Source organism: Pteropus medius, unplaced genomic scaffold (genome assembly GCF_902729225.1).
Source record: "Pteropus medius unplaced genomic scaffold, Ma_sr-lr_union100, whole genome shotgun sequence".
Lineage (NCBI taxonomy): Eukaryota > Metazoa > Chordata > Mammalia > Chiroptera > Pteropodidae > Pteropus > Pteropus medius.
This window is the reverse complement of record NW_024349801.1, coordinates 24,557,526-24,572,489: the sequence shown is the minus strand read 5'-3', so window position 1 is coordinate 24,572,489 and position 14,964 is coordinate 24,557,526. Positions and strand designations below refer to the sequence as shown.

Here is a 14,964-nt window from a genome sequence, read left to right as displayed (position 1 = left end):
TTTTCTTGTAGTAGGAAGCATTCCTGGGTAATACAGTAGCTGACAGGCATGAGCTTTCTCAGGCCACGTCTTATTCTCCACAGCCAGTGCAGTATTTTTAGAATTGGAATCCAGTGCTTCCCCCCATAGCTGGGTGTGAGTAGACAGCAGTCAAACTTTGTCTGGATCATTGTGTAAGTCAGCTCGGCTGCCATGATAAAATACCACAGACCGTGTAGCTTCAACAGCAGAGCTTTATTTTCTCACGATTCTGGAGCCTGGAAGTCTGAGATCAGGGTGTCAGCATGGTCCAATTCTGGTGAAGGCTCTCTTCCTGGCTTGCAGATGGCCTCCTCCTCCTTGTTCCTCACATATCAGAGAGCTCTGGTACCTCTTCCCTTTTTATTTTTTCTTTTTTAAATAAGGGCACTAACCCCATAATGAGGGCTCCATTCTCATGATCTCATGTAAACAATTATCTCTCAAGATTTCATCTCCGAATACCAGCACGTTGGAGCTTAGGGCTTCAACATATGTGTTTTGGGGGCACGTACTTCAGTCCTTATCAATATGTATCTATACTATTTTACTTCTCAGCTTTCAGAAGGTCTTATATTTATGAGACCTTATATATATGAATACCTCATTTTATATATGTGTGTGTGTAATCACTAAAATGGTAAAGGTTTTCCTAGTGCTGGCTTCACAGGCTTGTTGGAGCTTATAAGAGGAGACCTGCTCATGCTTACCAGGTTAGCACTTGTTCAGCACATTATCATACTATGTGCTTCCTCATGAAGGACGGTCTCCCATCTTTTCTTTCTGGCCTCTTGCATTGTCCACTTGGTTCCTTCCTTCATTCTTATTCATCCGTCCTGTGTCTAGTCACCTTCCCTATGTGTAGCAGGAATGGATTTCACAATCCACAGCAAATGTGAAAGTGTCAACCTTATGTTTTTTTAAGAACTGACCTCCTGTTATTTGGTCCCCACTGGGAATGAGTCATAAAATACTCTAAATACTTCAAACTCAAACAGGTCATCAAATTAGTCACTTCAAATTTAAATAAGGATAAATCCAAGATTTTGTGTTTTTTCTACTCTCATTCTCTGGGGCTTCTGACATGGATGACAAAGGTACTGAGGGAAATGAATAAACTCCCACCAATGTTTGGAGACATCAAACAGATGAGGCTCTCTGTGCCCTGGCGTGGTCAATACTTTTGTTTCAGATGTTACTGGAGGGTGAATTCCATCAAATCAAGATCATAAACAATGACAATAACAACATAAATAAGATATATTATTTAGGAAATGGGAGCTCAAACATTGGAGAAAAGAGAAAGTCTCGGATGAGTAATAAGTCATGCCCAGAGAATAATCAATCAAATTGGCACTAGAGCACAAAAGTTGCAAGAAGAAGTTATCTGAAAAATAAAGGGAACTGATAGATTTATATTTTGAAATTTAGAAAAATCAATTTGTATTTGACAGCTCACCTGAGCTTTTTAAAAAAATATATAGAAAACTAAACATTGTACAAGAGAATCTTAATTATAGTATACTACCTGGCTCAGCTTAAAGCAACATTCCTACGAGTCGTATTGTAGATACTAGCTTGATTTGACCAAAAATTATTATAAGTACGTTGAAAAAATCATGGCAGTAGGCAGACTAAAGCCAGAGGTAGGAGGTTGGACTAAATCATAAACATCAATAAGATGCAATATCCTAACTGATAAAGAAATAGAATAAAACACATATTATCAATTCACAGGTAAATTCCAGATAAAACAGCTAAGAGGTGAAAGTGGTCTTCTAAGGAGGGCGTACTAGCAGAATAGGAGGTATCGGGGTAGAGAGAGGGACATTGTTTTTTCTTAAGTCTTTTAGCACTATTTGCCTTTAACTCCATGAATGTGTTACTTTGATTAATGCTTTATCAATTAATTTTGAGACATTCTGATTGAAAGGATCTCCCAAGTACTAACTAGGGTAAACGAAATATGACTCATACCTAGACACACACTGAAAACTTTATTATCCTGGGAATTTCTAAATTCTACCAGCATTCAGAACAAAATTCCTTTGTAACAATTCTACAGATTTTTTAGCAATAACAATGTTTATCCATCATTTCTGTTTTGTATTATTGTTTTTGCATTCAGCATATCAAAGTTTGGGGTCCAAATCTTAGAATTACACCTCGGCTGTGTATAGACTTAAAATGCAGGGTCGTAACAGGAACAAGCTGACACACCTGATGAGGGATTCTATAAATAGTCATTCCCTTATTAAACATTCTTCAAAGTATGACCATGGTGCAGGAAAAGAAGGAATGTAAACAATCTCTGGGTCTAGTAACAGAGGGAGACATCCCAACTCTAGGACTAAGGGAGAGAATAAGAAGCTAAAAAAGTTAGATAAAAGGAAATTAATGATACATTAGACCTTAATACATGAAAAAGTCTCCTTCAAACAGCAATGTTTCAATAGTCTAGGATTGTCTACTTCTGTGAGATTCCATTCATATTAATTGGTTTTAAAAAGACATTTACATAATATGATAAATGTCATTCATTATCTTTGGGTTGAATCTTTAAACCAAAGAATGGAAGACTTGGCTATAATTTATTTTTAAATCAAGCATTGACATTCACAATCTTTTCTGCAACTATAATTAACAGATTTGTTAGAAGAGGTAAGAGATTCAGTAAGCTTAGTAAATTTTTCATCTTTACCAGCAAAGATAATAAATCCTGTCTAAAGACTCATTCTTTTATTTCTTGTCAGCTTTAAAGTTATGATGCAATCCACAGAATTAATATTAAATCATTGCCTCTTGGTAATAGGACTGAAATTTGGGAAGGAGATGTGAAATTCATAATTGTTCTGTATTGTTTGAAAAGTGAACCAATGTATACACATGTTAAAAACAGCGTATGGATTCAGTAAGGATACCATTATGGTTGTCCAGGAAAGAGATGTAGAAGGCAGAGGTGTACTACTGACCACTTATATCTCAAACAAACACACTTATATCTCAAACAAACGTACTAGCTTAATCCCATATGTATATGTAAACTCGTGATGCCCAAGAGCATCGAGTTTATAACATACCCCATATCTAGTATTAAAATATTATTAATTATTTTTTCTTAACAATGACAAATAATGTTCAGTCATATCGAATTCCAAAGTGTCAAGTTGGCAAGTGAACAATTTTCAATGTTGTTAATACTAGAACAATTTTAAGCTAAAAAAAATCACATTATGTTAATGCTGCTAACTAGCATGTTATTATTTAATAGGTTTTAAAGTCAATTTTTAAATTTGCTTTGGTTTTAAAATTGAATAAGAAGCCTTCATTCCAATATTTGTTAAATTTCTGTAATGCGTAGTTCTCCGCTTTGTCTATCACTAAATACCAAGAATGTAGCACAAAAACTCACTATTGTAAATGATATAGACTGAACGTCTTCCTAAAATTCATATATTAAAATCTAATCTCCAAATGTGAGGTTTGTGGAGATGGGGCCTTTGAGATCAAGTAAGGTCATGAGGATGGAGTCCTCATGAGAATGGGATTAGTGGTCTTATAAAAAAGACCCACCAAACTGCCTTATCCTGTCTACATGCAAGGCTATGGCAAGAAAATAGCCATTTATGAACCAGGAAGTGAGTCCAGACATTGAATCTGCTGGTGTCTTAATATTGGACTTTCCAGCCTACAAAACTGTGAGAAATAAATTTATGTTGTTTATAAGCCAGTCTATAGTATGCTCTTAGAGCAGTGTGAACTAAGACAGTAAGCTTTATGAGAAAGGAGACTTTTTAAACTAAAGTTTTAGAATATTATGTATATCATATATACATTTAGCATGTAAAATGTATATATATATTTAAATATATTAATGTAAGTTAATACCGAGTGACTATGAGAATGTTTCCTGTTAATAGGGTTCATTGAAGTTTGAGAAGTACTGTCATTCCTATACTTTCTTCAAATTTCCTGACTCAGAATAGAGAAGAACCTTAAAGAGTTCCTAACATCTTTGTCTTATTCTAATTCCTGTTCCAGGCATCCATTTCCTTACTGATAAAATGAGAGGATGTGGACTTACCTCATAAGAGATAGGGCCAATGGTGTGAGAAAAACATGTTTTCAAAGGTGTGATATTTAAAGCCTTGAGCATTAAATACTCCTTTAATACTTTTATTGTTTACTTAGAAAGGGACTGAAATATCCACGGTAGCTCTCGTGGATGACTTGGCAATGCATACAGTCTTCTGCTCTTGAGGAACACAAGGACATAGAGGAAACATGCTAGGTTTTTCCCCCTATCTCAGTGAGAACAAAGTTATGGGTAAGGACTTGGCCTCTGTGGAAAAAGATTAGTATAATGACTGCTTCTCTTCTATAGATTCATTGGCTCTAATTTCTTACAATTTCCTTACCCATAGATTCAAGAATTGAGGCAAAAACTTACCTGGTTGCCAGAGAGATCTCCCAGGGCCTAATCAGCTCTCAACTTAATGCTTTTATCAAAGGAAAAGAGACACAAAAAATGACTAGTGCAGATACAAATGCAGTCTGGATGAACATAGCATACCTTTCTTAAAATGGAAAGGACATCTGCTAGTTGCCTATTTATATATGCTTCCCTTCACTTCAATGCTTAGAGTACAAAACAAATTGGGGACCTTTGGGAAATGGGGTTCAGACTACAGGAATCCCTACTGGCTATCCAATATAGAGTTAATGGCTAATGTGGATAGAGGTAGTGACCAGCCTCCATTTCAACTTTCTGTTGTCTGCCAGAAGAGCATGTAATCTATTCTAGGCATCTGCAACTTCAGGCAAAACATGCCAATTATTTTTATTGATCTAAAACCTTCATAGGTGGGATACCTTGCTGGGGAAGCATATGGAAATTTAGATAAGGAAATGATTGCAGAGACATGGCAAGGGCTTTGCTATTTAGAAAAGAATGTGTAGGCCTTAAAAAAAAAAAAGAACAAGCACTTGGTATTCCAGAGCTTAAGAGCACCAAAGACGAATTATGCAGCCACTGCAATGGAAATTGATTACCAAGCCTTCGATGAGTCACATGCCTTAGGAATTAAGTACTCCAATCTATTATTGTCAGTATCCTGATGGGTCAACCAGGCTGTGAATGGGAATTTGCATTAAATTGATTTGAGTGTTTTTTTCTTGAACTAACATCACTCAATCAAGGGACACATTCAGACAGAGCTAGATAAGTCTGACTGAATTTGATTTGGAAAAGCAGAGTAGCAAGGGATTAGCAGACAGGATTTAAAAGCACCATAAATCTGGCACTACAGGCCTGGCTGGGAGAAGCAGGTGAGTAGTCGCTGTGCCACAAATTAGGATATACAGCCAAAGCAAATTTGTTTTGTAGTTCTGTAGCATCTTGATACAGTCATGGATAATAGAAATCATTATCAGGTAATATAGAGGGCTACTTCTTGGAGGATTTCTGAAGATCTGATTTAGAAATGACAAAGTATTTGTCATCTGTCTCAGGACTGAGTTGGTATTTCTATTTACGTTTGCCTTGCAATTATCTTTTGGCTTCAGGAAGTAACTTTATGTGTAATTAGCTTTTATGTAAAGATGAGCTTGGGTCCACTCAGGTTTAATTTTATATGATTCTGTGAGCAGAAAAATATCAAGTGCTAAATTTCAAACTTTTGATGCTCTTTGGGCTAGATGTTGGGATTCACAAAGAGCCTCAACTGTTCTGTGCACACTGTCTTGGTACATTGCTGATGGTTTGGGGAAAGACATGAGTCCCCACGGGCTATGATGGGTGGGAAGTTTTGAGATGGACTTGTGATAGGTACTGAGAGTTGACAATGTTTGAATGTTAATAGAATAAATACCTATAGTGCAGGAAGGAGTATCTGTTGATACTCAAAATGATTCTGATTCCCTAACAAGTTATAAAATAAGTAAATGAATTCCCTTTTATTTGCTATTAACCACTGACATATATACACTAATAAGGATTCAGATATTTGCTTCGAATCGTGGGGGAAAAAACATTAAGAACTTGTCAGTCATTTAAAGAGAAAAACATGTATTCCCAAAGAACCTATAGGATCCTTACATCTTAAACTATTCTAACTAACTAACACCAGGTTGAAATTTTATTCCTTCATTTAAAATACATCTAACTTTGAAGTATTAGAGTACTCTGGTTGAAGGATACTTATAAGAATTATAGCTGACTAATATTCACCTGTACTAATCATTAAGCTGATGGTAATGATGTGAAGTTACTGGTTTTCTGATCAAGCAGTATTTGTGGGAGTAATAATAGCTGACCTCTTATCAGTGTTGAGAGTCTCTTCCATTTCCAACTTGTCTGTTTCCAGGGTTGCCATGGTAATACTATCAGGGTGTCTTTATTGTTGATTACTGCTTGCCAGAAGTCTGAGAGGTATCTTAGGATATAGGTGTCTGTATTGCCATCTGTCCCTTTCATGACTTCCTCTGCCATTGCAAGGTACAGAAATGAGTAACACTGTATGAGTCTTTAATCATGCTGGTATTCATAGGATATGCATCTTTGACGTTTTAGTCTATATCTTTGCTTGTTTTGCTTAAAATACAGAAAGTACTTCTTAAAGATCAGTATCTTGAAAGTTACTTTGTCCCTTGAAGTTTATTCTTAAGCAGAAGTTGATGAAGTTTTGCAGACAAGCCATTTACACAAGAAGTGCTCATTGTTTGAATGTTACCATTGGGAGATGGAGTAATCAATATTTTCACAGCGTTGTGCATTAGGGTTGTTCAATCAAACTCCGTTCAACTTGAAACACAGGTTCTGTTGAATTCTTGTTTGAACTAGAAAGCTATTAAAGTTGAAAACAGTACAGCAAAGATAAAATTACTGTATTATAATGCTCTAATGAATGTATGGGGTGCACTGAGTCCAGAATAATTAAAATTAGGTAGAAACCAAGGAAAATGATTTGAGAATCCATTTTCAAGGAGATGATTTTGAAGTAGCATTAAATATGTATATTATCCTCACCTATTCAACCTATAGAAAGGGCCTGGGAAAATATACCTAGAGGGAGTACCATTCATGTTTTTCCAGTACAGAGAGATGACCCTAGACTGTCAGTATTCTGTGGGTCTAAGATGTGGATTTCAGGGTGCCCCAGGAATGTGCAGAAGATTACTAAGGCAAGGGCAGGAATTTGAATAAAAGCAGATGGTGAGGACTATGAAATAAAATATGGAGTGGAGAGAGTAGCATCTCCACCAAGTTGCTATTAAAATTGGGAGAAATTCTGTTGGGAAAGAAGTTGGGTAATGTTTCCTTAATCAATAGGGGGCCTCAGTTGAATGTATAATGTGTATCTGAAGGCCCTTCTCCCTCATTCTGTGTCCTCCCTGGCAGCTTCCGACCTTCGAAGATAAACAGCTGGTCAGTGTTTATTCAGATATCATGGTCTGAGTCTCCAGGCCGTGTATTTGTAGTGACCTTCAAAGAGAAGAAACAGAAATAGGCAAGAACACGAGCTCATTTTTGTGGTACCTCCTACTTAAGAGAGACCCTTTTTCTGAACAATAAAACCTATAGGCTACCTTTAACTGAGGTTCTGTGATGTGAAAAGTCATTAAATTTAAAAATGAATAAATCTGTACTTATACATTTACCATTAACTTCAAGGGAAATAGATAGTAATAAAGCTAAAATTTGCATAAAAAAAGTCAATGCAACATTATGTCTAGGTTCTAGCATATATAGTAACTATATTCATATCAAGGGCATTTAAGTCTTGCATAACTATTATAAAACATTAAACCATTCAGAGATTTTACTCTGAGGTATCTGTGTCCCTGGTTACCACTTTTTCAATTCTGAGGTCTTTCTTATAAAGAGGAAAGAAGTTGGTTTCCATTCCTTTCTTCTACTGTCTCAAACTCTTACGTCCAGACTCCTGTGCATAGTGGTTTGCTCTTGATGCTTATGGCAATCCAGCAGGGCCCAAAGCCTAGCAACTTTCTTTAATGACAATCAGTTCTATGGTCATAATCCTTCCCAGGGTGTATAATGATAACTTGTAGCTTGGTGTAGGAAGCCTTGGTATTTCTACGTAAAAGTTTATATATTTCATGAAGGAAAAATCTCTGCATAAATTTACGTCCCAGATGGTTTATTTATTTTCCTGAGAAGAAGCCTACATATATGGTTATCCATACAGAAAATGTATAAAAATATGTATTAAATATTCTTGATTTTTTAAAATTTTCATTAATGTTCTCATATTGTGTATATTCTGGACCTTGCTTTCTCCTGTCTCCTTTCCCCCACCTAATTTTTAAAGAACTCTCCATGCTTACATATATAGTATGTGTCTGCATGTTTGTGTGTGTGTATATACACATGTATATATGTGTATATACATATATCTGCTGGGGAATGCACCATTATAGATTATAGCTTAGCTTATCTATTTTTTAACTTACATTCAGGTTGATTCCCATTTTGCACTATTATAAATTGTGCTACAGCAAAAGTTATTGTATATGTCTAAAACACATAAAATTCTCTGGAGAATGTTCCTAGAAGCATACATAGACATACTCTATGATCCAGAAATAAAATTGGGAAATATTTAGCAATATTTACTGAGAGGCTGTGCTAATTTACAGTTCCATGAGCAGTTTGGTAACAAAGTCTGAAAATTCCAACTCTTGGTTTTGTCAATCTGATAAGTGTTTCTGTGTATCTCGAGGTACATTTATTTTTAATTTCTTTGATAATTAGTGGGGTTGAAGATCTTTCTGGGCTATTGGCTATTCTGATTTTTTCTTGTGAATTTTTCTCATTGTTTTTGTTCATTTTTCTATTGGCTGATTTTTCAATTTCTAGAAATTGAATATAATTGAATATAATCCTTTGCTCTTGTTGCAATTATGTTCCCTTGATCTCTGGCTTGTAAGCTTTACATTTTAATGTAATTACATTTATTACATTGAAAAAGCAAATAGTTTAAACACATTTCCTTTATTAGTTTTGTTTACTTTGTCTAAGAAATACTTTCCTGCTGTGAGTTCAAGATAGTCTACTGTATTTTCTTTCAGTTTTTAAGTTTTACTTTTCACATTCAGGTCTCATGAAAAACTGTTTTTTAAAGAAAATTTTAGTCTGTTTCAAAAATTATTTTTATGCTGGGAGATAAGGATCTGACATTTATTGAGTAGATCTCCACCGATTAGTAATGCTACCTTTGTCAGATACCATATGTTTAGGTCTTTTTCTGTGCCTTATGTTTGTGCTATTGGTCTGTTTATAGCCCCTCCCCCTCTAACACACATACTCTGCGCTCAAAACATACAGTTTCTTTACTTGGATTTATAATAAATCTTCTATGTTGTACGGCTACCTCTGTTTTTAAAATACATTTGCTATTTAATATGTTCTTATGAATTTATCATTAGTGTGTCTAGCTCCATGAAAAAAAAATCTCAGAATTGATTAAATTGCATTTAACTTAAATATTTTGGGGAACAAAATGACCATTCGATTCCATATTCATGAATGGAATGGCTCAAAACCCTCCTTTCCATTAAACCTTTAATAAGGTCAAAAAGAGCAATACAGTTTACTCTTTAAATTCTTATTGGGGTATTTTTTCCTATTTCATTATTTCTAATTTGTATTTATTTGAACAGAAAAACACTTGATATTAATGAACTTTGTAGACAAACTGGTAGAACTAATAAAATTCGGCTGAGGCTCCTGGTGCTTTATGGCAACGATAATAGGCAATTGCTCATCTTGTTTCTTCCTTTTCATTCTTTATATAGAGTTTCTTTTGTCTTATTGCACTACTCTAGTACAATGTTGACTATCAGGCGTGATGGTGGACACCATTGCCTCATTCCTCACTTTAGTATAATCGCTTCTAAATTAGTGTCACCATTAATCATGAGATTTTCTGTGGCTTTTTGGTAGATGATCTTTACCAAGTTAAGTTCCTTTTTATTTATAGTTGTTAGAACAGTCATGAATGTATATTATATTTTACTAGAATTTTTAAATGAATGTATCAAAATTAAAATATTGTTCTTTTCTTTAAATCTTAGTTTAATGTATTTCTGCATATTATTTGATATTTAATTTTCTTTGCATTTGGTGGTAAATTTTATTTGGTTATGATGAACTATTTTATTTATGTATAGTTTACTAGTAACTAAACCTGATATTTTTGTTTCCATGTTTATAGAAATACCTTATGCATGTTTACTTTGACTTATAAAAAAAAAAAAAAGGAATACTGCTCACTTAAGAATAAATCCTTGTCCTATGCAGATCAAAGCTAGTATAAACTTGGTACCAAACTGAGTGAAAAGGTTTGGTAAAGCTTGCCTGTCAAACAGTCTGGACTTGTGAGATATTGTCTGCTTACTATGATCCTACATTCATCCATCATCCCAGACACACACATTTCCTACCACCCAAAACAGTCTTGATTGTTTATTGATATTTTCATAAGACATTCAAATCTACATTAAAATTTATCATTATTGGTTAATTTGGGTTTTCTATTTATAAGAAAAGTATCAAAACATGAGAATAAATTATGCTAATAGATTTGAAAACAACAAAGACAAGCTTGTTTACCATATTGTTATGGATCTTAATTGTGTTATCCTTTTTCATTTCCAATTGGCTAGAACTTGTCTATTCTAAGAAGAAAAGGTTTTATTCTGAATGTTTACTATAGTAGTTTCCTCCTTACAATTTAAAAGCATTACATTTAAGTTTTAATTTTGAAAATAAGTTATCTTTTGAATATTTAAAAACATTTATTTAAAAAAATCAGGCTAGCAAAAAATGCTACTTGAGTAAATTAGAAGAAAAGAAGAAATATTTTAAAAAGCAGAAATCAGTAGAATGGAATTTTTCTTTGTTAGCCATCTTTATTTCTTTCTTTGTAAATCTTCGCAAAAAAACAAACTATAAAAGCAAATTTGTAAGATACAGAAAATTTTAACACCCTATAGGTTAGAATGCTTATTTTATTCATATATATTTCACTGTGTGTTTCCAGGGGCTGATTTACTAGATTTGCTTCAAAGTAATATGGAAGTAGAGAAGTAAGTGGGGTATAGATGAAATAAAATTGGCTCTGAGTTAATAAATGAGGCAGCATGATGAGTATGTGGGGGTTCATTAAACATAAAAGTAGGCAAATTATTAAAAGCTTTTACATTTATTGTAGAAAATTTCATTGACTTCTTATTTAATTGCATTGCAGTCAGAAACCATGGTCTGCATATTGATTATTTGGAAACCAAAAATGTCCTTTTTCACATATATGAATAAAAATGTATCTCATATAAATTGAACTTTATAAATCTATTTTTTGTTAGCTATAGGGTTCTTCTAGATAGGTTTATTGAAATAAACTTGTTAATAGTTCAGATCTTCTCTATACTTACAAATTTAATTTATCAATTTGGGAGAATTATTGAAATAGAAGGAGAAATTTAAAAAATACAATCATAATAAAACCTGCCAGTTCTTTCTTTATATTGAGGTTATGTTATATGCATACAAATTCATGGTACATTTTCTATTAGTAAAAATGCATTGTTAGAGATAGATACCACACATTGATATATGTATGACTACTCAATCTTACATGAATATGTTGACATTAGCAATCTTTTATTTAGTATTTGCTAGTTGTACCTCTTCCATTAATTTACTTTCAAATTTTGACTCTACTAAACCAATAATGAATTTTTAGACAGTCAGATTATCTGTTTTTTAAAGATACGTTTAATCATTACATTTGATGATTCCACTGTATTATGGGTTTTGTTTTTGTTTTTCATCCTTGACTCCCTTTACTCTTTTGTTGACTTCTTAGATTGACTGAATCCTCTATTCCCTTTTTCCTTTTATGGAATTTATTGATTCTATATCTGGTATTTTAGTGCTCACCTTTATGTGTTATCATTAATATTGACTTACAGGGAGATTGATCTTAAATTGTGTTTTGGTCAGGAGCAAGATAAAGATCGAAAGAATTGTAATGCATCTTCCCCGTCACCTTCCATGTTATTGCTGATATTTTAGTTCTGTATTGTTTAGCCTTCTGGTCAGACATCTCTCATGCACCACTTCACATCTCAGCCTCATTTGTCTTTTATCATCTGCTACTGTAACAACTAGCTCTGTAATAGACCTTGCCTGACTTTACACAGATGTAGTCTGACAGCATCTCTTGAGCCACGTATCTCTTGCCTCCCACTTTGAGACCCTTCTTGAAGCCCTCACGTATTCATCCTGGATGTGTAGAAAGTTAACACCTTAAGGAGCAAACCTTTGCCTACTCTCATTGATCAAATATTTAACAACTGGCTCCGCATTCTCTCTCTTCCCATAGAAGGTCCCTAGACATTTTTATATGGTTTTTTGGGGAAAGTCTTATGGGCTTGAGCAATCAGTCCTATGTTTATATTGGGTCTTCTTTTCCTATTTCATTCCTCTTGTCACTCACTCCTGCTCTTTAGGACCGTCCTCTCATAAAATAGTAGTATATAAGTTCCCTATCTTGGGCTCTGATAATTAAAGATTAGGTCTCTGACATCTGAGATGGGGATTATGGGATGGATAAACCTGAGAAGCCTAAAACCCTGGAATGGCAGATATTGGTTAAGCCGTGCCGTATCACCTCAAGCCCTAAATTCACCTAGAACAGTAGTGGACTGATAGTTTATCATTTCAGTTTTTAGAATCTCTGCTCCTCAGCCTGAGGGCTATCTCTAGTGCCTCAGGGGCCCAGAAATGCTGAGGTGAGATGCCCCTGAGAGTACCTTCAACCAATGAGGAATAGAAGTTGGTAGATAAGCACTCCAGTTTTCCCGCCCCCTCAGTGGACAAGTGCATATTCTACAAGGATCCCTAAAGCAGGATGGAGCTCAGTGTGCTCAGTGGTAACCCACTCAGTAATTTACTCTTCATTGCATCTTGTCCCTTCTCTGTCTCACTCTCTCCACACTTTACTGGGTGTAGGTAGTTTATTTGGGAAGTGATTCCAAGAAACAGAAGACTTTGCCTTAGGTCTATGTTTAGGGAGGTCTAAACTAACTTAACCCAGATTCCCTTGCATCCACCAGGAAGGCACAGTAGCTCCCTCCTCCTTGCCAGAGGAAAGCAGTATCCTTTAGCCTGAAGAAAAGACGATAGTCTCCTTTTACTTGAAGACTATGCAATGACCTTTGGGGGCAGGTGCCTTATAAGATGATGCTTATTCTTCTCAAGAACTATATCAGGCCTTTAGGCTAATAACCAAGATCAGGTCTCAGCACAGCCTGGGCATGAAAGTACCATCCCTGTGTCAGGAAGAAACAGTTTACATGCCAAAGGAATTATAGGATCTGGCTAATTACGTACTCTAGGAACCAGAAAAGCTCAGGTAGGAGAGTATCTTAGGAATTAGACATAAAGGAGGAAGAATAAAGGCTGCATGAGGGGAAATTTATGGACACAGTGTCTCTCATCCATGACCTGGGAGTCAGTGTGCTGTCAAGGACACCTGCAGACAGTCCCAAGAGTCTGTTGGGAAGGCTCCTTTAAGTTTCCTTCTATGCTCTCTGCGTGGATTCCCATTGAAGTCCCATGCTGTGATGTCTGAGAAAACCTAAGGCAGGAATGGAGAGGGGCCCCATGAGATGCAGTAAACTTGCAAAAGTGGTAGAAGCCTACATGGAATTGGTACAGGGGCTGAAAGGATCTGAAATGATGCACAAGACGTGCTCCACATACTGGAGATTTTCTTCCTAGGATATTTAGTAAAGCTCTAAACCAAGAATTTGAGCTTTTATGTGAGGAACTCTGTTTTTAAATAAACTATGTTCAGAACAGTTTTAGATTTACAGAGAAATTGCAGTGGTATTATGAAGTGTTCCCATGTATCTGTACCAAGTTTCCTCTATTATTAATACCTTACATTAGTATGGTACAGTTGTTACAGTTAATGAACCAATATTGATATTATCAATTAAAATCTACTTTATTCAGATTTCATTAGTTTTTACCTACTGTCGTTCTAGAATCCCATCAAGGATACCATATAACATTTAGCTATCACATTTCCTTCTTTATGCATCTTTCTCTTGGCTATGACAGTTTTTCAGAATTTCCTAGTTTTTGATGACCTTGACAGTTTTAAGGATGACTGGTCAGATATTTTGTAGAATTACCCTCAACTGAGATTTGTCTGACGTTTAACTCGTGATTAGGCTAAAGTTATGGGTTATGGGGAGGAAGATGACAGGTAAAATGCCATTTTCATCACCTCACATAAAGGGTATATACTATCAGTATGACTGATCGTGGTTGATATTGACCTTGATTACCTTGCTGAGAGACTGTCTGTCAGGTCTCTGCTGTAAAGTTATTACTTTCTCTTCTTTCAGGTTCTGCCTTTAGGAAAACAGAATGTAAGACATATGCCTATTTAGTGATCTTACCATGAACCTATACTGTAAGTTAGACTTGATCTAATAAAAAAAAAATTTATAAACTTGTCTCGTTCAAATTACTACAGATATTGTCTTCATTCTTACAGATGAGCTAGTTAAACCCTGGAAAGTTTAGTCAGCTTAAGGACATCACTAGTGAAGACAGAATGAGAGAATGGGAAGGTAGTGTTCTGCCCTGGAGAGTAATATCTTCTTTATGTACCATCCGAGTAGAGCTAGGCCAGGAACTGAATACGTATAGAAATTGATCCTATTATTGAAATTAAAAAGTCTCTCTTATAAAGTGACATTCTAGCTGACTAGAATTGGTAGGGGGGCAATATTCTAGCGCATTCAATTTTGGAATTTCTAGAGATCAATTATTTGTTCTGGGGTAATGTAAGACTCTGTTTAGTCATCAGGACTCTTTTCAATGTCATCACTATGAGTATCCATGGA

General features: G+C 35.1%; 2 long non-coding RNA genes across 2 annotated transcripts in view; one reads left to right on the top strand and one right to left on the bottom strand.

Annotated features, from left to right (window-relative positions):
• The window catches only part of LOC120622686 (uncharacterized), a 312,973-nt gene that overhangs the window by 270,390 nt on the left and 27,619 nt on the right, over nt 1–14,964 (top strand). The window lies entirely within an intron of this gene.
• The window catches only part of LOC120622685 (uncharacterized), a 36,630-nt gene continuing 27,615 nt past the window's right edge, over nt 5,950–14,964 (bottom strand). The window contains exon 4 of the long non-coding RNA XR_005658518.1: nt 5,950–7,501. This is a non-coding gene — a long non-coding RNA (uncharacterized LOC120622685). The remainder of the gene's footprint in view (nt 7,502–14,964) is intronic.